General features: G+C 42.6%; 1 protein-coding gene and 1 long non-coding RNA gene across 2 annotated transcripts in view; one reads left to right on the forward strand and one right to left on the reverse strand.

Moving 5' to 3' along the window:
- The window catches only part of LOC102247166 (chromosome unknown open reading frame, human C16orf45), a 97,826-nt gene that overhangs the window by 11,599 nt on the left and 60,451 nt on the right, over positions 1 to 25,776 (forward strand). The window lies entirely within an intron of this gene.
- LOC106727094 lies at positions 11,999 to 16,613 on the reverse strand. Its single transcript, XR_001363254.1, has 2 exons — positions 16,545 to 16,613; positions 11,999 to 12,264 (listed from the first exon to the last, which is right to left on the reverse strand). It is a non-coding gene; the product is annotated as an uncharacterized LOC106727094 (long non-coding RNA).

Consider the following 25,776-nt stretch of genomic DNA (forward strand, 5'->3'; position numbering starts at 1 on the left):
GAGGGACGGTAAGACCAACCAGGTGGGTTTTGAAATCATCTGATCATGAGTTCACATGGGCTGGGTTCTAAATCAGTGGCAGTGGTTTGGGAAGAAAGAGCTAATCAGATATCTGGAAGGGATAAAACATGTTTTATTACAGATAGGAAAGCCAGAGGGTCTTCTAAGTGCAGGCAATGTGCTGGGTGAGAAACAACAGTGTTGTTAGCCTGGGGTCTTAGGAATTTAAATACAACAACATCAGTACTGCCCAATAGGGTTTAAAGAGGTACATAAAGGCCTTGGCCAAATACTAGTAGCTCAGTTGGTTAGAGCGTTGTCCCCCAATTCGCCTAGGTTTCGAGTTCGATCCCTGGTCAGGGCACATACAAGAGCTAACTAACAATGCATAAATGAGTGGAATGACAAATCTATGTCTCTCTCTCTTTCTCTCTCCCTTCCTCTCTCTCTCTAAAATAAATCAATAAAAAAGAGGTGCAGGGATTATGGATTCGAGAGAAGTAATAGTAATGACTTCGTGCTTGTATAGCACTCTCCACTTTATACTCCTATGTTTTCTAATTTACTCTTTACAAGAAAGGGCAAAGAGCAGGAGTTGTCATGCTCCTTTGGGAGTGGGAAAACAGGTTAAGGGCTCACCCCAGGGTAGGGGTAGAGCTGGTAAGGACTGAGCAAGGACACAACAGTCCAGGATGCACCAGACTAGGGCTGGCAGGGGTGTGTTTATATAAGTAACACACAAACAACAACTGCATTACAGGATGGTAGCAGGTATGTCTGGATTCCCTAAAATCCCAATTAGAAAATGACCACCATGCATGACACTAATTATTGTGTTCCTTTTAAATTCACAAAGGGGTAAATCATTCATTCATCTACTCATCCATCCCTCTATCCATTCACTCATCCATTCAACACATATTTACTGATGCGCCAGGTACTGTGCTTAGCTCTTGAGAGTACAGTAGCACTTTGAGTAGATGCATCTAGTCCATGCTTTCAGATGATTTAAGGTCTCCTGGTAAAAATAGAATTACCATAGGATCCAGCAACCCCACTTCTGGGTACACATGCAAAGGGAATGAAGAGATAGCTGCACGCCTGTGCTCATTGCAGCATTATTCACAATAGCCAGGATACAGATAAGTGTCCACCAAGAGGTGAGTGGATAAAGATGTGGGTTGTATCTACAATGGAATATTATCAGCCACGAGGAAGATATGCCATTTGTTATTTGCAACAACATAGATGGACCTCTAGGGCATTACGCTAAGTTAGATAAGTCAGAAAGAGAAAGACACACACTGCGTGGTTATCACTTTTATGTGCAATCCTCCCCCAAAAAAAGTCAAATTCATAGAAACAGAGAGTAGAAAAGTGGTTGCCAGGGTCTGGAGGATGAGAGAAATAGGGAGAGGTTGGTTAAAAATAAAGGTATAAACTATCAGTTACGAGATGAATAAGGTCTGAGGCTCTCATATAAAATGTGGGGACTATATAGTTGATAGTGCTGCATTGTGTAATTGAAATTTGCTAAGAGGGCAGAACTTAAATGTTCTCTCACACACAAAAAGGTAAATATATGAGGTGATGAATGTGTTAATTAACCAGAAGGGGGTAAACCTTTCACAATACGTATGTCAAATCACCACTGGGTGCACTTTAAATATCTTACAATTTTGTTTGTCAATTACACCACAATCAAGCTGGGAGGAAAGGTCTACTGGGAACAGTCCCTATTTTCAATGATGTAAAACCAAAGGAGAGGGGATGCCATTCCTCCCAGCCCTTCAGAAACAGAATGCAGTCAGTTTGCTGACCCTAATGCCCTCTTAGCTACATGTTGTCCAGAGATTAATTTGTTTGTTTTGTTACAGGCATGTTTTTGCAGGCCCTTGAGAAGATGAGTCCTAATAGGGTCAAACCAAGCGTTATGGGCTAACCCCAGGGCAATGATTTGATCCTGTCTTCCTGCGAGAGCCATGACCGCAGAAACCCTGAGTCATATTCACTGCTAAATGCTGGATGCGCGGTGACTACCACACTGCCCAGCTCTTAGAAGCCTCTCATTCAATCAATCGTTGCGGAATGGGGCTGCCGTTAATACGCAAAGACGGAGGTGCAAATGACTTAATCGTGTTTTGTAAACCTTTGAAATCATCTAATTGAAAACTAAATGTGGTTAGTTGGAGTCTTGGTCTCAATCGCCCGCCCATCTCCTGGTTTGGATGGTTTGTTCCTGATGCTTAGTATTAGCATTCTTGCTTTGTGGGAAGGGCTGGAGAATTTCAGGTCAGATACAGAGCAAGGGGAACAGATGCCATTATTGCAAACTGGCGGTGCTCTGGGAATGCTGTGTAGGCTGGGCTAGTGCTTTCCCTGTACCATATCTCTTTGATTCCTAGATGTCAGCAAAGGTGGGGCACACCATTCACAGTCAGGCACACCTTTCTGGGACAACAGAAACAAAACAACAGCATGGCCACATTAAATGTACTGGTCCATTAAAAGGCCTTTTAATTTTATGCAGAGAACAGAGTCATCTTAGACGCTGCTGGTGGAACTGTTGAGTGTTCCAGCCTTTTGGGAAAGCAATTAGATAACACCTATTAAAATTTAAAGTACTCATATGCTTTGACCCAGCAGTCTGACTCCTGGGACTATATCCAACAGAAATAAAAACACCAGCATACAAGGAAACGTGCAAAAATAAAAGAAAAAGAAAAAACTGGACACAAAGTGAAGACCTATCAGTAGAAGAATGGTTGAATAAATTATTGTTAATCCATTGTGAAATGTTATGGAGCCATTAAAAAGGAATAAATTAGAATAATAACAGTTGTTTTCGAGGTATTACTGAGGGGGAAAATGAGATCCAGGAAAATGTATGTAACAGGATCTCATTTTTGTAAAAAAAAATTTTCTGTCTGTCTGTCTGTCTGTGTCCAGTACATATACAATAGATGCATCTGTGTGTGTGTGTGTGTGTGTGTGTGTAAATCCCGGGGCAGAGAGATAAAAATCTCGTCCCATTAATCAATAGAAAAGGGATTTGAATCTAGGACAGTCTGGTTAAAAAGTCCATTTCCTTCCCTCTGTGGTTATTTGTAAGCTTCCAACTATATTAAATTTCAATGGTATTCCATATCTTTAATTTTTTTAAATCCTCGCCCGAGGATATGTTTATTGATTTTAGAGAGAGAGAAAGGAAGGGAAACATCGATGTGAGAGAGAACATTGATCAGTTGCCTCCTGTATGCACCCTGACCAGGGATTGACCCACAACCTAGGTATGTGCCCTGATGGGGAATGAAACCCGCAACCTTTTTGGTGTACGGGACGCCGCTCCAACCCACTGAGCCACCTGGCCAGCATGGTATCCCACATCTTTAAGAGGGAAAAGTATCTGAAATAGTTCATGGGCCCTATTTTAAAGATCTGGGTGGTCACAGTGCTACCCATTCTCATCTAGACCTTCTCTCATTGTAGTTTCTACCTGCCAGCTCTCTCCTGGTGGTCCCCAGGGCTGAAGAATGAAACAATTCCCTCTCAATAATCCTGGTCTCAGAGATACATTTGGAAAGCAGGCAACAATGAGCAAAGGAAGGGACAAGCCAGTTTTTCCTTAACTCAATGTTTTTCTTCCTGTGTTTATACCCTTTGTCTTAGGCTGTTTGACCTAAGACTGGATGGCTTATAAACCACAGGAATTTCTTTCTCACAGTTCTGGGGCTGGAAATCCAGGATTAAGGTGCCAGCAGATTCAGTGTCTGGTGAAGGCTTCCTGGTTCATGGACCGTCTTGCAGTGCTCTCAAACTACAAGAAGGGGTGAGGGAGCCCTCTGGGATCTTTAATAAGGGCACTAATCCCATTTATGAGGGCTCCACCCACCTGACCTAATCACCTCCCAAAGGCCCCACCTCCTAGTACCATCACATTGGCGATTAGATTTTAATGTACCAACTTGGGGACAAGGAACATAAACGTTTAGTCTATAGCACCCTCCTCAGTCCAGGAAGGAATTAAGAGAGCTGAAAGCTGGAGATTTGCCCAGTCCCTATGCCAGGGGTGAAATGCTTTTAGTAGGTGGCTCTTAAAAGTGGCTATCATTTTGATAAGGAACCATCTTGGTTCCTTAAATTGTTTCCATCTTGGTTCCATTTGGTTCTTCCACACCCGGCAGGCCAGGTGAGACCACTCTACCCACCCCCTGTTTGCTGTGCTGTGTTAACGCCAGAGACCTGCTTACCCACCCCTCCAGGATCCATCCATCTTCATCTTGTCCAAACAGACATAGGGAGGGTGTCCCCAGAGCACATGTTGGTGATTACAACCAGTGTAAATGACATCTGACATCCAGAATAGCAGCCGGCAGGGGCCCAGTGGCCTGGCTGGGTTCCAGAAGCTGAGAGGTCCACTTTCCTAGGGATCAGTTCCGCCTTACAGCAGCACTTTATTTCTCATACTTGAGGCCCCATGCACAAAATTCGTGCAAGAGTAGGCCTCAGCCCTCGCAGCCCCAGCTTCGTCTGGAAGGTCATCCAGATGGTCGTTCCGCTGTTCTGCCGTTCGGTCAATTTGCATATTATGCTTTTATTATTATAGATGCTTATCCAAAGCCAGGAGGAGGTTAGCTTTATATGTTTTTCTTCTCTACTGAGATTTTTTTTTAGGTCAAATTCATGACCATAAAATTAACCCTTAACCATTTTAAAGTGTGCAATTCAGTGGCATTTAGTACCTTCACAGTGTGCAACCATCACCTCTACCTAATTCCCAAATATTTCTTCATCCCAAAAGGAAACCACGTACCCATTAAGTAGTCCCTCCCCATGCACCCCTTCCCCAGACCCTGGAAGCTACTGCTTTTGTCTCTATGGATTTACCCGTTCTAGATGTTTCATATAAATGAAATGATATAATATGTGACCTTTTGTGTCTGGCTGCTTTCACTTAGCCTAATGTTTTTGTGGTTCACCAATGTTGTAGCATGTATCAGTACTTCATCCCTTTTTTAAAAAATAGATTTTTATTAATTTCAGAGAGGAAGGGAGCGGGAGAAAGAGATAGAAACATCGATGAGAGATCAATCATTGATCGACTGCCTCCTGCACGCCCCCTACTGGGGTTCAAGCCCATAACCCAGGCATGTGCACCTGAACAGAATTGAACCCAGGACCCTTCACCTATCCACGGAGCCAAACTGGCTAGAGCAGTACTTCATTCCTTTTAATGGCCGAATAATATTCCATTGATGAATATACCACATTTTGGTTTATTCATTTATCAGTTAATGGACATTTGAGTTGTTTCTACCCTTTGGCTATTACAAATAGTGCTGCTATAAACATTGGCGAACACATATTTGTTTGAGTGCCCATTTTTAATTCTTTTGGGTTTATACCTAGGAGTGGAATTTCTAGGCCATGTGGTAATTTTATGTTTGACTTTTTGAGGACAATACAGAGAGTTTTGACTTTCACAATCTCTGGCAATGTCACTCAGCTCTAATTCTTTTCTTTATTCTGTCTTCCCTTGGAAGTTTATAATTTCAGGTAGATAGACAGTTTCCGAAGGTGGTATTTTGTGGTAATTGAATACATGAATTCTTTTTAAAAAAATATATTTTATTGATTTTTTACAGAGAGGAAGGGAGAGGGATAGAGAGTTAGAAACATCGATGAGAAAGAAACCTCGATCAGCTGCCTCCTACACATTCCCCACTGGGGATGTGCCCGCAACCAAGGTACATGCCCTTGACCAGAATCGAACCTGGGACCCTTCAGTCCAGAGGCCGACGCTCTATCCACTGAGCCAAACCGGTTAGGGCTGAATATATGAATTCTTAACTAGGGGTCGGACTGCTTGGGTTCAAAGCTCACCTCTCCCACTAACTGGTTGATTTTAGGCTAGTTATGTGATCTCTCTGGGCCTTCATTTACTCTTCTGTAGGGCATATTGAGGAGTAAGTGTGATAAGGTATATGTAATGCTTAGCACAGTACAGTAAACACATAAGGAGATGTTAGCAATGCCAATGGCTATAAATAGCTGTGTTAGTCTGCTTGGCCAGCCATATCAGAATACCATAGCCTGGGTGACTCAAACAACAGGAGTTTATTTCTCACAGTTTTGGAGGCTGGCAGTGCAAGATCAAGGTGCTGGTGAGGGAGGTTTTATTCTAAGCCTTTTCTCTTGGCTTGTAGGAGGCTGCCTTCTCACGGTGTGCTCACATGACCTCTTGTGTGAGAACATCATGGAAGAGAGGGAAAGAGGGAGAGGGAGAGGGAGAGGGAGAGGGAGAGAGAGAGAGAAAGAGAGATGGCTGTGAGAAACATTGATCAGTTGCCTCCTGCAGGTTGAGAGGGAGAGGGAGAGGGAGAGGGAGAGGGCTCTCTGATGTTTCTTCTTATAAGGACTCTAATCCTGTCCTGTTGACCTCAGTTAACCTTAATTGCCTCCTTATAGGTCCTATCTCCAAGTAGAGCAGTGGTTCTCAACCTTGGCTGCACATTAGAATCACATGGGAATCTTTTTAAAATCCTGATTTCTGGGCCTCATCCTCTGGAAATTCTGTTTCAGGGGTCCTCAAACTTTTTAAACTAACTTCAGAAGCAGTTTGATCTAGCAGCTCCAAAATAACACTAAAGCCCATGTCTTTTTATCTTTGTCTCTATTGTCAGTGGTTCTCAACCTTGGCTGCACATTAGAATCATCTGGGAATCTTTTTAAAATCCTGATTTCTGGGCCTCATCCTCCAGAAATTCTGTTTCTTTGTTGTGGGGTGGGGCTACATTAGTAACAAAGAAACAGAATTTCTGGAGGATGAGGCCCAGAAATCAGGATTTTAAAAAGATTCCCAGGTGATTCTAATGTGCAGCCAAGGTTGAGAACCACTGAAGTAGAGTCACATTAAGGATTAGGACTTCAACATATGGATTTCGGGGGACACAATTCAATCCATAGCAATAGACTTCTTATTTGGGACTGGAAGTTTTGTTTTAGTGTCTCAATGTTTTAGGCGTGGAAGGACATTTGGAGTCTGTCTCAACTTGGCACTATTGGCATTGACATTTTGGGCTGGGTAATTCTGTGTTGTGGGGGTCTGTCCTTTGCATTATAGGATGTTTAGCAGCACTTACCAACTAGATGCCAATAGCACCACCACCACCCCCTGCTCCTGCCCAGTTCCAGACATTGCTGAATGTCCCGTAGAGGGGCAAAATTGTCCTCAATTGAGAACCACTGATCAGATCAAATCTTATTTTGATACAGATACTCTAGTTTTAGGATGCAGACAAGTCCAAAGAATTTTCCTATTTTGTCTCTTTATCTTGGCCCCTAAGTTTCTGCCCTCTTTTTATCTAGATCTCTGTTTTCTGTGCACACACACACACACACACACACACACACAGCACTGTGTTGGATGTGCTCAGGGTTAAGCCAAGAGAAACATGATTATGAGTTTCCTGAAGCATAAAGAAATCGCCCCATGCAAAATGGATTTGATTTTCTTCAGGGCATTCCTGCCTGGGAAGATTTCTACTTACTGCAAATTGAAGTGAGAAAGAAATTGTCACTTTCATTTACAACAAAGAAAATGCTTCAGGTGGATGAATAGAAATACCCTTCCAACAGTAGCCCTTAACTCTACCAAATAAAAGGGATTTATTTTGGCCTAGAGAACCTTGACTCTAAGTTTTCTCTGAAACATTACCTATATCCAAGGGCTGATCATTTCTTCTTTATTACCACCCCAAAGTGTGCCCAGGCAATAATGAAAGGGACCAGGATGACAGATGGCATCTCAATTTTTGCAAACTGAAATGAGCACTCTTTTAGGTGGGGTGAGGAGAATGCCTAGGTTTGTTAGTTCGTTTTTTAATGTTCTTAGATGAATTTTTTTAGTATAGATGTTTATGTATACATCTCTCTATGTTTATGTCCAATTGCATCTATAGGGCATAGGATAAAAATGATTGCTGGGGAAAGTCTAATCTTGTGCAGTTTCCAACTCTGTTTGCATGTTAGAATCCCTTGAATAGCTTTTAACACAATGAGCCCATTTCCCCCTCCTCCCTTCTGAATGGATTAGGAACCCGTTGTCAAAGGGAAATGAATTTTCCCAAGTGCTCAAGGTAGGCAGTAGCAATAGAAATTGAAGCCATTTATCCTGTATTTTCAAAAGCTATTGAGTAAATAAGAGCTCCCTTGCTAATAGAGGACTTTCTCTACCAGACCACGATGGCCAACACCTGAAATCTCTCAGCAAAATAAATGATTAAATCCTCAATTGCAAGTCTGTCATTGCTCTTGGGAAAACAATTCAACCCACGGGTCCTGTTGCCCTCGATCAGTCATCCGCTTCTGAATACAAAAGATACGATTGCTATTATTATTAGCACCATTATTCAAAAATGTGTCATGGGTGGAGAGATGCATCACCTATATTTGGTGGACCAGCTGCTCCAGTAATTTAGCTCCTTTTCTGAAGAAAGGAAACACAATACACTGTATTTAGAAAAAATAATTATCCATCAGCTAATGCGTTTTTCAAAGAAACAGCCTACTACTCCTGACAACGTGTCAGTTGCTGTAGAAATTTACCCATAATTCTAATGGGGCATGGGACAGGAGACAAAGGCATATGTGAGGGAATATGGGAAAAGAATTAATGTATCTTCCTATGTTGCTATTAAAAGATGCTTTTCAGAAAAAAAAGGTAAAATCGTGACTCACAAAGATATAACAATGAATGGGTGTTCAAGATTTTATTCTACTAAATCAATGCAGGAACCAGGTAGATGTTATAACTGATTCAAAAGAACCTAAATAGACTGACTTATAGATCAGGGATATTGAAAGAAAGAGCAAAGGAAAGTAAAACGAAATTTTCCATGAAGGAGGGGGAAGTCAATTGGATCTCTACCAGACAGGAGAGGATTGCATGCATATGAGAATTATTTTTGTGTTGTTATCAGTTACCTACTACTTACAGAGTTGTGAAACACGGCAAAGACAATGAAAGACCAGCATGGGATAACCTGGAGAGGTGATCTCTAGAGCCATACATTCCCTCCCTACATTACCTGTATGCCCTCCTGAAGGGGAAGCAATGAGAATTCAGGTTCTTAATCAAGCACAGTTTTCAAACACAAAGAAAGCTACTAAGTTTTTAAGAATTACAGTTAAGAAAATTATCCTTTAGAGAAGACAATGACTTCAAATGAAACCTAGACCATTGAAAGGCTGAGCTTGGAAACATGGAGGTCCGAGAAGACTGGAAAATTCAGCCCGTTAATTATCCAGAAGTTCATCTCTTGATGCCAAATGCTGGACACTTTATTGATTTTTAAAAGCATCATCCAGCCTGGCCGGCATGGTTCAGTGGTTGAGTGTCGACCTATGAACCAGGGGGTCACAGTTCGATTACCGGTCAGGGCACATGCCCAGGTTGCGGGCTCCATCCCCAGTGTGGGTGTGCAGGAGGCAGCTGATCAATGATTCTGTCATCACTGATGTTTCTATCTCTCTCTTCCTCTCCCTTCCTCTCTGAAATCAATTTAAAAAAATGAAATCAATAAAAATAAAAGCATCATCCAGATGTTCAGCTTGATTAAAGCTGACAGTGGGTAAATCCAGTACTTGCTCGTTACCCATTTAGCTGCTCTGCAAACTAAAATGATCATATATATATATCTCACATATTTATATATTATACTTTTGTAATATTTATATTCAACTTATATTTATAACATAAATATATATTTTAAAGTATAGGGCATGACTATATTATCCTGTGGCTGACAGCTACCAATCCTGCCTGGTAAATGGGTCTTCCTTTTTTTTTTTTTTAATATATTTTATTGATTTTTTTACAGAGAGGAAGGGAGAGAGACAGAGAGCTAGAAACATCGATGAGAGAGAAACATTGATCAGCTGCCTCCTGCACATCCCCCACTGGGGATGTGCCCGCAACCCAGGTACATGCCCTTGACAGAACCCGAGACCCCCCAGTCCGCAGGCCGACGCTCTATCCACCAAGCCAAACCGGCTTCGGCGGGTCTTCCTTTTGAAGAGGAGGCTGGCTGTTAACACTGGGGGTGGCATACACTAGGAATTTAACATACATTTGCCAATTGCATTGAGGTATTTGATTTTTAAGCAACTGAAGAAAGTTGCTTCACTTCCTGGGGAGGTAAGGATACTGGGCAAGCAGCTAACAAGCTTCTAAAAATGGTCTTGAACGAGAAATTACTTTGGCCTCTGTGGGATGGGAATCAGGTATCTCGATTTTACAGTATTTACTCAGCTGCCATTTCTATTATCTAAAAATAAAGCAAAGCAGCTTGAAGTTGACTGTGAGTCTAACCGCTCTGTGTTTGATTACTTCCTAGCTGCTTGGTGTACAAAGAAAGGTCTGGTGTTTCCACAAAGGAGCACATCAGAGGCAGGATTTAAAGATAGAAATCCATGTATCTATTTGCCTTTCTGCCGCATGTATAAAATCAGCCATCTGGATGCTCATTGTCCAATAAAATGATTTCTCGTGTGACTGTGAGCCTTTTCTTGAAGGCAGCTTTTCCTAAACCATGTTGTGAGGCACGGCAGCTGTTAATAGGTTTTCTAAGTAAAGGGGAGGACTGTCTTAAGTTTGGAAGTTGCTGGGTGAAATTTAGTGACGTAGGTTTCCTGACTGTGGGAGCCTTTAATCAGCTGAGGGGTACTGGGAATCTCCAGAGGTGCATGAACCTGCCTCCTGCCCTCAGTTCTGTCCACTCTGCTGTGGACCAGTAGTGCCTTTTTCACTCTCCCTTCAGCCCATGTGTCCCTTTCACAAAAGCTTCCCTTGCTTCCGTCGCCAATTACAAACTCCTCTGTTCTATTTTGTTGGTTGTTTGTTTTTAACGTGTTTTTTTATATATATATTTTTTTTTATTGATTTTTTACAGAGAGGAAGGGAGAGGGATAGAGAGTTAGAAACATCGATGAGAGAGAAACATCGATCAGCTGCCTCCTGCACACCCCCCAACTGGGGATGTGCCCACAACAAAGGTACATGCCCTTGACCAGAATCGAACCTGGGACCCTTGAGTCCGCAGGCCGACGCTCTATCCACTGAGCAAAACCGGCTAGGGCTGTTTTTAACGTTTTAATTGGAGTATAATATATCAGCCTGGTGTTCTCCATCTTCCATAATCCACGCCTTCTCTCCCTCCCAACCAAACCTTATTTCCCTCCTCTCTCTAAAATGCACCCCTGATGCAGTTAGATTGGTCTCCTTCACATGCAAAGCTGCCTATAGATGAATATCTGAACAAATGGCATGGCTGTGTTCATTATAAATTTAAATTTCTTATCATTTTCCCGTGTCATGAAATCTTCTTTTGCTTTTCTTCAACCATTTAGAAACGTAGAGGCTATTCTTAGCTCATGGACTATGTAAAAACTGGCAGGGAGTGGGTCCCTGGCCTGGGCAAATGACTGGCATGTAAAAGGTGGTCAGATCGCAGCTGAGTTTTGGATTGCTATAGGAGGAGAAAGTTCTGGCTCTTCTGCTTGGCTCCTCCTAACCATCATTCATTGGCCTTTTGCTCACAGAGCTTCTCCTGTAGCTAAGGAGAAGGCACCATCCAAGAGAAAAGTTTGTAGTGTTTGTAGGTGCTCATTTTGGGGGTTTTCACACATGGGAGATAGGGTTATTTGCAAGCAACAGAGGTTGATTCTGAATAACTCAGAGGCATTCCAAGTGTTGGGCAACCCACCGAGGAGACTTCGAATCAGTTTAAGGGGTTGCAGCCAGAATTTAAAAAACAAAAAAGAAGAGAAGCTGTAAAGATGCAGCTAAGGTACTTGGTGAGGATTATTTTGTGCAACTTTTATTTCACTTAGACCTATGTGTGATTGTATACACCAGGCCACTCTGTGTACATCTTTTTTTTTTCCCTGTGTACATCTTTAATGGGTCACATTTAATATGTTTGCATAGCACAGGAGCTTAAGGAGAAAAAAATGAAGTTTATTGGAAGCATATGAAAATTCTGCCAGAATCAAGAAAACACTAAATAGCCAGGCCTTACAAAGACTAGGAGCTGGCCCTGGCCCGGTAGCTCAATTGGTTGAAGCATCATCCTGTGCAGTGAAGGGTTGTGGGTTCCATTCCCAGTCAAAACACACACCTAGATTGCAGGGTGGGTACAGGAGGTATCCGATCAGTCTTGCCTGTTTTATTTGCCCAGCACTTGACAAGTGCTCAAGTAATATCTGTAGAATGAATGAAAAAGTAAATAAACATGATCAATGAGAGAATATACTTGTTAAAAAACAAAATTCAACTGAATACATTTTAAAGCTCTTACTGGATTTATTGAACAATTCATGAATCGGGCGTCACCCAGTCTAGTAGCCAGAAAGGAGCTCCGAAGAGATGCCCAAGGAAGAGATTTACAGGCAGAAAGGAGCAGGAATGAAGTTGCACTAGGCAAAAAAGTGGGTGAGTGATTGCAAGGTTACTTTCCTATAGAGGATGGCAGGCGTTTGTGAGGCAGATGACCCAGCTCAGCTGATAAGGTGATTCCTGATTGACTGGTTGAAGGTTCCATTTCTGGGAAAGTGGAAATTGTGATTAAGTTAAGTCTGGGTTTGGTGACGTGGAGCCTAGCATAAGTGACTCCATCTTGGGCCTGTTGTCTTATTTTTAACGCTTGCTAATGAGAAAAGGGAACCGAGGCTGTTTATTCTGATTAAGATAGCATAGGCTCTGACTCCTTAACAAAGGGAGATGCTAACAGCAATGTGTTCTATTTACCAGAAAACTGGTAAATTCAAACCAAGTCTGTGGTTTGGTGGACAGTAATGTACCAATGTTAAATTCTTAATTTTGACACGCATACTACCATTCTGTAAGATGTTAACGTTGGGGGAAATTGGGTGACTATACGTGGGAACTCTCTGTATTATTTTGCCAGTTTTCTGTAAATCTAAATTTATCCCCAAATAAAAACCTTTATAAAAGGAGGGAGATGAGAAGAGGCAAACACCTCAGCCAGCAGACCTGGTCAGCGCATAAGTTCTTGGAGAGAAAGTTTGACTATTACAGTCTTTTCTGATTTTAGAACTCCTTCTAGAATGCTGTTTTAACTAATAGCTTTCTCTTTCTTTATTTCTTTTTTGGCTCTATGATATTCAATCCAGAAAGGCTTTTCTGTAGATAGTAGGCTCATTCATGCTTTGTGGGTATGGGGTAAAACTTAGTCAAGATGCCAGAGGTACCACAGTGAACTTTCTGTCTCCCGCACCCCTCCCGCAGGTGGTCAAATATGAGGTGCCACTCACTTTCAAGGCTGGAAATGAACAAATAGAAAAGTTAGCCACATCCAAAAATGAGAGGAAAAAAGTAAAATATTTTTTCTCCCACATGCCAAGTTCTATTGCCTATTAAACTCAAGCATATTTTGTATTTTCAAGAGAACTATCACGTCCTCCTATTTCTAAGACAATTAGAAAAGAAGAAATAGCCCTGGCCAGTGTGGCTCAGTTGGTTGAGCGTTGTCCCATGTACCAAATGGTCCCGGGTTCAATTCCTGGTAAGGGCACATGCTTGAGTTTCAGGCTCGATCCCCAGTAGGGGGCCAGCAGGAGGCAGTTCATCAATGTTTCTCTTTCTCCTTAAAATCAATAAAAACATTTTTTTAAAAAGAGCCTCTGTTGGAGGCTCCCATGGATTTTGTAAAAAAGAATAAATATAAAATTCTCTTTTTAGAAAAAGAATAAATACAAAATTTTCTAATTCCTAAAGCCTAATTGAACTGTCAGTCTAAGACATTTACTAAGATTCTGCTGTTCTAACAGTGGAGGTAATAAAATACATGAAACCTTGCATCTAGGATCAAAAAACTTTCAGTCTCCCAGAAGAGGGTCTTTTGTGACCTCAGCAGTTTTTTTAAATTCTCAAAAAACAGAGCTTTAAATATTAATTCCCATTCCTTTGTGTTGAAATGTTAGAGGCATGTAGTATAATATGTTTAAACATAGTTGAAAGTCAAGCTATACCCAAATCAGACCACAGTATCAAAACTTATGACATTCTGCTAAAACCTAACCGATTTTTTTTTCCATTCTATTTTCTCACTTGTAATCATTATAAGCCTAGCCATAGCCTATGATTAAATATCAACTGCTTTGGTGCAAAGTGGTGAAGCCTGTAGGTGTTAACAAGCCCTTCTCAAGCCAGCCTTTGGAAACAACCAAGAACAGTCAAGTTTCCAGGCCTACCTGTCTCCCTTGAGTCAGTTTCTCTCCCTGGGCCCATCTTAAAATCACCTGTGTTTGGATACCACCCCAATCCAATATGACTTTGTGTTAAGCTACAAGATCAAGACTGCTGCTCTATTATTCCATGAACTTCCTGAAAGACCAAGCAGGGGAAATGGACATTGATGCTCAGGAAATTCCACTTGAAAGGCCTCCTTTGAACAGAGAAACAGTTTGGTTGGTGGAATTTAGTTATAATGAGTACGTTGTGAGAAATCACTCAAATGGGCTCTGTAGCATTAATAATCTCTTGCGACGGTGAATAGGGGAAGAGTAGAAAAATGTAATTTGAAAAAATATGCAACAGGGAGTGTTCAACCATCCTGGTTTGTCTGGGACTGTCCTGAGTTTAGCATTGAAAAGTCTCATATCCCAGGAAACCATCAACGGGTTACCCTACCATTAACTGTTGTATGGAGATTGCAAGGGTTGAGAAGGCATTTGCTACCCAATGGTGAACAGTACCAACTGGTCACCCTCTCTTTATCTGTGGCCAGGTACTGTGATGCTGAGAGTGACTGCTGCCCCAGAAGAGAAAAATATTAAGAATGAGCTGATATATTGGATGCATGATAACCAAATCAACAAAGCAGGGCTCATGTTAATTAGATGTTAAGACAGAAAACAGCTTTGTTTTAAGGAATATACATTTGACACGGTATTAATCAGTAAGGCATTTAACCAATATAATGAAACCAGGACTCCTCTGGCCTGACTTTGCCACTGTGTTCTCTGCAAGGGCTGTAGTGAACATCTGTCTGTTCTTTGCAGCAATTCTGGCTAATCAAGTTGACATTTTCCTTTCTCTTCAGGTGGCTGAGACTTACGAGACTGAAGTAATTTAGTGGCATTTATTGCATAGATACAGTCAGTAAGCTTTTAAAGAAGTCTTTATAAAGTCATACTCTTTATAACAACTCAAACAATATAGAAGTGTAAAAAGTAGAAAGTAAAAGCCATTCCCCAACCTCAAACTGCCATCAGATTGGGCATATATCTTTCCAGTCTTTCGTTGGAAACTAGAGGCCTGGTGCACAAAATTTGTGCTTGAGTAGGGTCTGTAGGCCTGGCTGGCAATCAGGGCCGATCAAGTTCTCTGCCTCCTCCTTCCCTCGCTCCCTCAGCACCCCGCCAATGCCGCTGGTCACCTGCCATGGCCGTGCCGCCCCCTGGTGGTCAGCACACGTCACAGCTAGCAACCGAACTCCCGGTCTCCTGGTTGAACTCCCGAGGGGATAATTTGCATATTAGCCTTTTATTATATAGGCTATATTAACATGTATTTTTTTTAATAAAGGGGATTATATTATGTGCACTAAACATAGCTTAGTTTTTTTCACTCAAACTAGAGGGCTGATGCATGAAATTCATGCAAGAGTAGGCCTTCCTTCCCCCGGCTGCCAGCACCGGCTTCCCTTTGGCACTCAGGACCCAGGCTTCACTCCGGCCCTGGCTTCGTCTGGAAGGACGTCTGGAATGACGTCTGGTCTACTTAGCATATTATCCTTTTATTATTATAGATAATGTACCATGCCATCTTTCTATGTCAATAATATAGAGCTATCTCATCCTTTTTGATGGTTGCATAATTTCCTAATGTCTGGGTATACCCAACCAATTCCCTATTGATGGACATTTAGGCCATTTAACATATTTGCTCTTATAAATAATGCTACAATAAATATCTTTCTTACTTTTGCACATCTGTCCCATTATTTCCTCTGGATAGATTCTTTTAAAAAAAATATTTTATTGATTTTTTACAGAGAGAAAGGGAGAGGGATAGTCAGAAACATCGATGAAAGAGAAACATCAATCAGCTGCCTCCTGCACGCCCCCCCACTGGGGATGTGCCCGCAACCAAGGTACATGCCCCTGACCGGAATCGAACCTGGGACCCTTCAGTCCGCAGGCCAACGCTCTATCCGCTGAGCCAAAACGGTCAGGGCTGGATAAATTCTTAAAAGTGGAATTACTGAATTAAAGGCATTCAGCTAGGTTTGGAATGTGAGAGACACATATGTGTGAATTCATTTTATGGGTTTCGTTTTGAGACCAAATTAAAACTTCTTAACTTGAGGCAGAAAGAAAATGTCATTACTTTAAGGCAACATGATGCAGTGGAAAAAGGAGTAGCAGAGCAGGAATCAGAATACCTTGGTTCCCGTCCTTATTCATCCCTAAATTAACTATTTGACCTCAACGATCCTCTTCACCTTTCTGACTCTTACCCCCAGTTGTAGCTTGTCTCCTGGGTCTTCCAAATAATTTACAGAGCCATTTTCCACCTTGAAAATATGACCCCTGCTTAAATCCATGAGGAGTTCACCATTGCCTTTAGGATGAAGCTGAATTCCTTAGGTGATCACACAGCAGCCTGTCTGTCTACCTTTCTCTCCCTTCACATGCCTGATAGGACCTTTGATCCAGCTGTCCTCACCTCCTTGCGTTAGGGCTCAGAGTTTGTCATGCCTCCAGGTTTTGGTTCAGGTTGTTCCCTCTTTCTGGAACACTGGTTCCCCCTTCTGTGACCAGCTAACTCCTACCCATTCTTCAATAAATAGCTCGGGCTCCTTGCTTTCTTGGAAGTATTTCCTGACCCCTATGGGTTGAACAGATATCTCTCCTGTGGCTCCTTTGGACATAACATATTACCCCATGCTTCCTCTATAACAGTGGTTCTCAACCTTGGCTGCACATTAGAATCACCTGGGAATCTTTTTAAAATCCTGGTTTCTGGGGCTTATCCTCCAGAAATTCTGTTTCTTTGTTATGGGATGGGGCCACAACATTACTAACAAAGAAACAGAACTTTCAGAGGAGGAGGCCCAGAAATCAGGATTTTAAAAAGATTCCCAGGTGATTCTAATGTGCAGTCAAGGTTGAGAACCACTGCTCTATAATGTAGCACTAATCACATTGTATGATAATGGCTGACTTTCTTGTCTGGGCCCCTCCCCTCTTCTGAGGACAGAAGTCGTGACCTGTTTCTCTTTGAGTTCCCAGTCTCTACCACAGTGTGTGACACACGGAGATGTTTGAGAAATCTTTGTGGAACAAAACAATTGATCTGTCAAATAAGTGATTAGATTCAATGATACAAAATTCTGATGATATAAATACCACCAGTCTTCCCTCCTTCTTTCTCACACTCGTTCCTTCACTTACCAGAGTTTATTCCATGCCCTTTGCGCCCAAAACTTAGCGCTCGCTGTTACAAGCCAGGAATAAAACAGGTGAGAAACAAACCCATTCATTGTCCTCATGGGGCTAATCATGCAAATCAAAATGTAATTTCCACCTGCAGCAAGTGTTCCGAAGGAGCAGTCTAGATAGGGTTGTCAGATAAAAATGCCCAGTTAAATTTAAATTTTGGATAAACGACAAATAATTATTTTAAGTATAATTATTTATCATGCAGTATTTGGGACATATACTAAAATTTTTGTTTGTCTGAAATCAGAGTTAACTAGGCGTCCTGTATAAATATATATATATATATTTAAATATATTTTATTGATTTTTTACAGAGAGGAAGGGAGAGAGGAGAACCATTGGTCGGCTGCCTCCTGCATGCCCCACACTGGGGATTGAGCCCACAACCCGGGCAGGTGCCCTGACCAGGAATCGAACCCTAAGCCACCTGGTTCATGGGTCGACGCTCAACCACTGAGCCACACCAGCCGAGCCATCCTGTATTTTTATTTGCTCAACCTGGCAACGGTAAGTCCAAGGTGCCAGGAGATCACATGGCTGGAGTGCCTGGCCTTGGGTCGGGAAGGGTGGTCAGAGATACTCTGAGATCTGTAAAGCAGAAAGCTTTCTTGGAGAGGAGTCAGGGAGAGGAGAGTGTCCTCAGAGGAGGAAACAGTGAACAGAAAGTAGCAGAAAGTAGCCTGGACAGAGCATATGAGAGAAGGCCCCAGGGGTTTGAGCACAGACATTTAATTCACTGGGATTTGGAGAGAGGAGAAGCAATTGGAAAATGAGTAAATATAGCACGTTTTTAAGGAGGGTGCTGTACAAGTAAATGTCAGGTTCAGTGACTCAGGTTATTGATTCTAAAAGATTAGTCAGGGGAGATGTGCGCTAGACTCACTCAGCCCTTCTGTTGCCGGATGTCAAATAATTCAGACGTGGAGGCTGGTATGCCGGGCGGCACAAGATTCTTAAACCATGCAGTGTCATCCCCAAATGAGCCTGACTTTGCCTGTAAACACCTATTGCTGAAACCGAAGGGTGTCAGGCTGCCTGGACCAAAACCTCAGTGACTATGCACTATGCCTAAACCCCTGGAGCAGTGGTTTTCAACCAGAGACCATTTGGCAAGTCTGGAGACATTCGTCACTGTCACAACTGGGTTTGAGGGGTTGCTACTGGCATCTACTAGATGCAAGCCCAGGACGCTGCTAAACCTCCTACAACAGACAGGACAGCCCCCCTCGTCCTCCACAAAAATTCATTTGTCCCCAAGTGTCAGTAGTGCTGAGGGTGAGAAGTCCTGGGCGGGAGGGGAAATGTCATTCTGAATCCCATGGCAGGCACGAGGTCCCAGCTTCCAATAGTATTCTGGGTGACAGGGCATTTGACATACCGTTGACGACACCCTTTGTGCCACCGTTACCGCAGAAGTGTAGCCGGGTCACAACAGGAAGAGTGAATGAGCCTGGCAGCCTGGCAGGAGCATGTGTGAGGTGAGGGAGGAGGCATAGAAAGGTGCTTCTGTTTAACCACCTTTTCTTGCCTCAACATTGACCACTGAACAGCCTGACCTTGGCTTTCACACAGCCTCCTCTCATGTATTTCCACTGTAGCTTTAACGAAGATCATAGTCGTTCCCACCTTAGATATCCCCCCAAAGATGCCACTGCTGGAGACGATACAGTAGGATCCCCTTATCGGAGGGTTTTGCTTCTGAAGTTTTAGTTACTCGCAGCCGACCATGGCCTGAAAATATTACATGAAAAATTCCAGAAATAAGCAATTCATAAGTTTTATTTTTTTTAAATATATTTTTATTGATCGCAGAGAGGAGGGGAAAGGGAGAGAGAGATAGAAACACCAATGATGAGAGAGAATCATCTACCAGTCATCTCCTGCCCGCCCCTCACTGGGGACTGAGCCCGCAACCGGGCTCAAAACCTGGGCATGTGCCCTGATTGGGAATGGAACGGTGACCTTCCTGGTTCATAGGTCGACGCTCAGCCGCTGAGCCATATGGCCGGGCAAAGTTTTAAATTGCATGCTGTTCTACATCACATGACAAAATCTCGCGCTATCTCGCCCCTGACGAGAATCTCGTCTCCACGCGCTGCTTCCTCGCCATTAGTCACGCAGTAGCCATCTTGTTTACCAAGTCCGCCGCGTGTCGCAGTGCTTGTGTTCTGGTCACCTTTACGTTACTTAATAACGGTCCCAGAGTGCAAGAGTGGTGATGCTGGCAATTCGGGCGCACCAAAGAGACGCCGGAAAGTGCTCCCTTTAAGTGAAAAGGTGAGTACCCTCCAATAAGTTGTTTTGAGAGAGAGACAGACCACATTCACATAATTTTTATTGCAGTACAGTGGGGCCTTGACTTACGAGTGTCCCGACTAAGGAGTTTTTTGAGATTTGAGCCGTCTCGGCCGATTTTTTGCTTTGAGTTGCAAGCTCAAAAAAATTCGGGTTACGAGCCAGCTTCAGATACCCCACCGCTAGTTGGCGCAGTGAACGTCACAGTGATTTGACGTAGGAGTAATTTGAGTTATGAGCTCCGTCACCGAACGAATTAAACTCGTAAGTCAAGGCCCCACTGTATATTATTATAATTGTCCTATTTTATTATTACTCTCTCACTGTGCCTAATTTATAAATTAAACTTTATCATAGTTATATATGTATAGGAAAAATCACAGTACATGTAGGGCTCAATACTATCCGCTCTTTCAGGCATCTAACGGGTCTTGGAACATATCCCCTGCTGTTGCAGGGGGGACTACTGCATGCTGGGAAAGCCACCCCACCACTCCCTCTCCATCTCCCCCTCCCCCACCCCCCCACTCCAGTTCCTGCTCCTAGTGACGCAGCTGCCTTAGCATTGAGGCGGTTTCATCCTACAGCTCAGTCTTCCAAATGTGGGGATGCCCCAGCCTCACGGAGCAAACTTGGGGTTCCTTCTGTGTGCTTTTTTTAAAATTTTTTTTATTTCAGGCATAAGACTAGTATAGATAAAAACCTAACACTCTTGCCAGCATGGCTAAGTGGTTGAGTATTGACCTATGAACTATGAACCAGGAGGTCATGATTCCATTCCCATGCCTGGGTTGTGGCTCGATCCCCAGTGTGAGGCATACAGGAGGCAGCCAATCAATGATTTTCTCATCATTGATATTTCTATTTCTCCCTCCCTCTGCCTTCCTCTCTGAAATCAATACAATATACTTTAAAAAAAAAAAAAGCACCTGACACTCTTGTATCCATGTCCATCTTTGGCCAATGCTAACATCTTTACTTTAAAACAGTTTTTTAAAAAGAAGCTTAAAGATGTAGCTGACGATCCCTCTTTAGTCCTCTTCCTTTCCAGAAGTGACCTCTCTCGTGAAATTAATATGTATCCTTATCACATAATAATACTGCATTATGTTCATATCCATAAACAATGTGATACCATGCATATCCTTTTACCACTTATTTTTGCCACTAAACATCATGCTTTGAGAGTTTATGCATACCGATACATGGAAATCAGTTTTTTAGCTGTTCAAAGTATATATATGAATACACCACAAAGTCTTCAAGCAATGTCTAGTGATAATACATGGGTTATTTTCAATTTCTCTCTATCCCCAAACACTGCTGTCATGGTGCTCATGTCCTTTCAGTGGCTCTCTATTCCCCTCTCCCTGCCTGCTGCATGAAGAATGAATTGCGGGGGTTAGAGGGGAACCGTGGCAGCTCTAGCAGTTGTTCAGATGATGGACCAGGAGAGGGGCAATAAGATGGCATTAGGTGGATGGAGTCAGGATATGCTTTTGCAGTATTGTTACAGATCTCCTGGTGAGAAGAAGAGAGGAACCTGCAGCCTTGTCTCTTGCCAGTTCCTAACTCAAATATGACCCTGTAGCCATCCTTGGCTGTCCTCCCTCCTGCTGCTGCTAGGTCTCTGTAGGTTTTCCCTCCACCTCCTCTAGTCTTTTCCTCTTCTCCCGCTCTCCCTGTGTCCTTTCTTCCTCCCGCACAGCTGACTCATTCTTTGAGTGTCAGCTTGAAGGTAGTTAACAGATCTCCTGGTGAGAAAAAGAGAGGAACCTGTAGCCTTGTCTCTTGCCAGTTCCTAACTCAAATATGACACTGTAGCCATCCTTGGCTGTCCTCCCTCCTGCTTGCTGCTAGGTCTCTGTAGGTTTCCCCTCCACCTCCTCTACTCTTTTTCTCTTCTCCCACTCTCCCCGTGTCCTTTCTTCCTCCTGCACAGCTGACTCATTCTTTGAGTGTCAGCTTGAAGGTGACTTCCTCAGGGACACCTTTTAAACCCCCTACACTAGCTAAGGTCTTGATGTTTCCCCCTGCCAAACATGTGGCCCCTTTATAGCTGACCTGCTTGTCTGTCTCTGAGCTCTGTGAGGATAGGGAGTAGGCCTACCTTGTTCACCTCTGTGTCTGCAGTCCTGAGCCCAGTGCCTGGCACATAGTAGGCACTCAATAAACAGTGCTTGCAAGAATGGCCATTGTCATATTCAGCCTGCTGGTAAGTGCCAGGTATTTGGAACATGCAGCCCTGCAGGCTACAGGACGACAGTTGCACTACTCAGGGCTCTCAGGTTCAGACAATAAACTTATTCAACTGGCTCAAGCTAACGAAAGAAGTTACTGGCTTATATCCCTGAATAGACTGATCTAACTTCAGGCATGGCTGGATCTAGGGGCTCAAATACAGATGAGTTCAGTTCTGGATCAATAGAACTCAGTTTCTCCATTTTCTTTTCTGTATTCTGCACCCAATTTTATCTGTATTGGCTGGCTTCACTCTCGGATAGGTGCTTTCTGTGTGGTGATCGCAACAGTGCCAAGCTTACATTAGCCATCAGCTTACAATCCCAGGAGGGAGGGAGGGAGGGAGGGAGGAAGGGAGAGAGAGAGAGAGAGAGAGAGAGAGAACACTTCTGCAATGGTTTCAGTAAAAGTCTTGGGACTACCTCTCATTGCTCCAATTTGGGTAATTTGTCCAGACCTGAACCAATTACTATGGCAGGAGAGAGGGTAAGAGGTGGTAGTGGAATATTTTCATTGGCCAGGTTCTCCATTATATGCCCAGTCCCCCCAAAAACCATGAAGAAGTGGACTCAGGTTGGGGCAAAAGAACAGATATTATTCCAAGGTCACCGGGCTTGAGGAGCTGGACTTCAAGGCCAGAAGCCTGATCCTGACCTTGTCATCAGTTAGTAAATCACCTGGCCATTCAGGTCTTCACACTGCCATCTACACATGGGACCATTAGACCCATTTAAATCCCAATTACTACCAACCTTGGGAAGCCATTGCTTGCTTTTTTCATCCCACCTGCTTAGTTTCTTCAGAGAAGCATTTGGTTGGTCTCCCATTCATTTCCACCTTGAGCAATGTGACTTATGAGAAAATTACGCAACTGCATTTTATATCCATTTTGGTAATTGTTTCTGAGACACTGTTTACCTCCCCCAGTCCTATCCCAAGTATAAACTGCCATTTCTAGTTGTTTCATCAGAGGGAAATGGGAATATGTTTGTTTTCTTTACATAGAAAGGAAAGGAAGTAAACAAACAACAATAAAAACTAAACTAAAACCAATTAGATGACACCCAGATTGTCTTATGCACCATTTTAGTCATATTCAACTAGTCTCTCCACCTGCACATCAATAATTCTTGAGAGCTGGCCTACTTAGTGCACAGTTTAGGGAATAATTATAAATCCGGCAAATCCATTACTTAAGAGGCCCATGATGATGATTCAGAGACTAAGAAAACTGGAAGATTGTTTTGCCCTTATGACTACCTACCATCAAGGATTGTTTTGGCTGTAGGTAACTGAAACCCATTTGGTTTAGCCAAAAGGGGATAGTGTTTAAGGATTCTGGGTCTGTATTAGTGAGGGTTCTCCAGAGAAACCCGACAGGAGATATAGATAAAAGGAGATTTATTATGAGGGATTGGCTTACTCGATTCTGGAGGCTGAGAATTCTCACGACCTGCAGGGGTAATTCAGTCTGAGTCTGGAGGAAGGCCTGAGAACCAGGGGAGCTGATGATATAAATACCCATCTGAGGGCAGGAGAAAATGAGATGAGATGTCCCAGTTCAATAAGTGAGATAGAAAGAAAAAGAGATACATTCCTCCTCCTTGTGCCTTTTTGTTCTATTCAGGCCTTCAACAGATTGGATGCTGCCCACCCACTTTGGGGAGGGTGCTCTACTTTACAAAATCCACCCATTCAGATGCTAATCTCATCTGGAAACACCCTCACAGACACACCCAGGAAACAATGTTTAATCTGTGAAACACAAGATTAACCGCCACAGGGGTGTCTCACATACTCAGGGGTGGAGTTCCACTGGAATTAAGGAAGGGATCAGAGGGATTAGAGCCTGTTCCGAGCCACCTAGAAGGTTCCTTCCTCTACCTCCATTTCTCGTCTATGTTTTTCACATTTATGTCGCCTTCATTCTTCTCTCCCAGAAGAGTGGCTCTCTCTGTGGCTAACAGCCACCAGGTTTATGTTTTAAAACAGCAGCTAGATTGAGGCTGGAATCTTAATCTCAGGGCCAGAGTCTCAGGGAAGAAGCCTGTTGGTTCACTGGGTCCGATGTCTACACGCGGTCCAGTCAGATGTGGGAGACTGGAGAAGGGTGGGAGTATCGTTGCATGAACACGACCATGTGGTTAGTCAGAGAAAAGACACTTCTCAGAAAAGGTGGCATTCTAAGTTTTTAAAAAAGTACATGTTTCATTGTGCTACTAATTAAACTTCAAACTACTGTGAAATCTTGTTATTCTTACTTCTTTTAAACAAAGCTGAGATGGTCTACTCCAGAGCATCATCCAGTTTAGGAGGCCAGATCACTGGGGTTTAAATCCTGGCTCCAGTATTAGAAAAGACACGTCTCAGAAAAGGTGGCATTCTAAGTTTTTAAAAAAGTACATGTTTCATTGTGCTACTAATTAAACTTCAAACTACTGTGAAATCTTGTTATTCTTACTTCTTTTAAACAAAGCTGAGATGGTCTACTCCAGAGCATCATCCAGTTTAGGAGGCCAGATCACTGGGGTTTAAATCCTGGCTCCAGTATTTGCTGGCTGTGTGACTTTCAGCAAATTATTTCACCTGCCTTGGTTTTCACATCTACTGTGAATAATGGGTATAATAATAGTATCTACCTGAAACTGTGGTTAAAACCATTTAATGTGTCAATATACATAAAAATGTTCAGAACTCTACCTGGCAAATAGTAACAGTTTAGTAAGTAATACCTATTATTACTCTTACTACAAAGTTCATTTCAATTATGGCTTAGATTATTTCTCAGATTCAACAAAAAATGGAAGATGCTTGAAAGAGAAGTTTTGTGATTATGGGAAAATAGGGCTAAATAACCATTACTATAATTGAATATATCATTGGTGTTGCCTTTGGGATTATTACTTGAAGTCTAAATGGCATTTTTGATTTATAACCTTAAAAGCTTAAATAGGGGTTTCTTCTAAACAAGGTTATATAAATAATGAGCAATTCAAGCGACATAACCTGGCAAGAAAAATCAGTCATTTTACTAAGTTATCACCAGTCTATTAAGTTTGGAACTTAAAGCCCTAGTTTATAAAAGTCAAGTTACAGAATCTCTTTTCCTGGATGTCTAAAGGATATTTAACTACAGGAGTCTGGAAACCTTTTCTTAAGGAACTAATAGTAAATATTTTTGTCTTGGAGGCCATATGGTCTCTGTCCCAACTATTCAACTCTGTTGTAGTGTGAAAGCAGCCCTCGGCAACACAAAGACAAATGGGCATGGCTGTGTTCCAATAAAGCTTTATTTATGGACACTGACATTTGAATTTGTATAATTTTCATGATCTACTACTTTCCTTTAAATTTTTTCCCAACCATTTAAAAATGTAAAAACAATTCTTAGCTCACAGGTTGTATAAAAACAGACAGTGAGCTGGATTTGGCCCTCAGGCTGTAGTTTACAGACTCTGCATTAGGAGATGGTTGAGCTGGCATTCTGACTGTGAGCATTAAGAGATGGTTGTGCTGGCATTCTGACTGTGAGCATTAGGAGAGGTTGTGCTGGTATTCTGACTGAGCATTAGGAGATGGTTGAGCTGGCATTCTGACTGTGAGCATTAAGAGAGGTTGTGCTGGCATTCTGACTGTGAGCATTAGGAGAGGTTGTGCTGGTATTCTGACTGAGCATTAGGAGATGGTTGAGCTGGCATTCTGACTGTGAGC

Source organism: Myotis brandtii, unplaced genomic scaffold, assembly GCF_000412655.1.
Source record: "Myotis brandtii unplaced genomic scaffold, ASM41265v1 scaffold363, whole genome shotgun sequence".
Classification (NCBI taxonomy): Eukaryota; Metazoa; Chordata; class Mammalia; order Chiroptera; family Vespertilionidae; genus Myotis; species Myotis brandtii.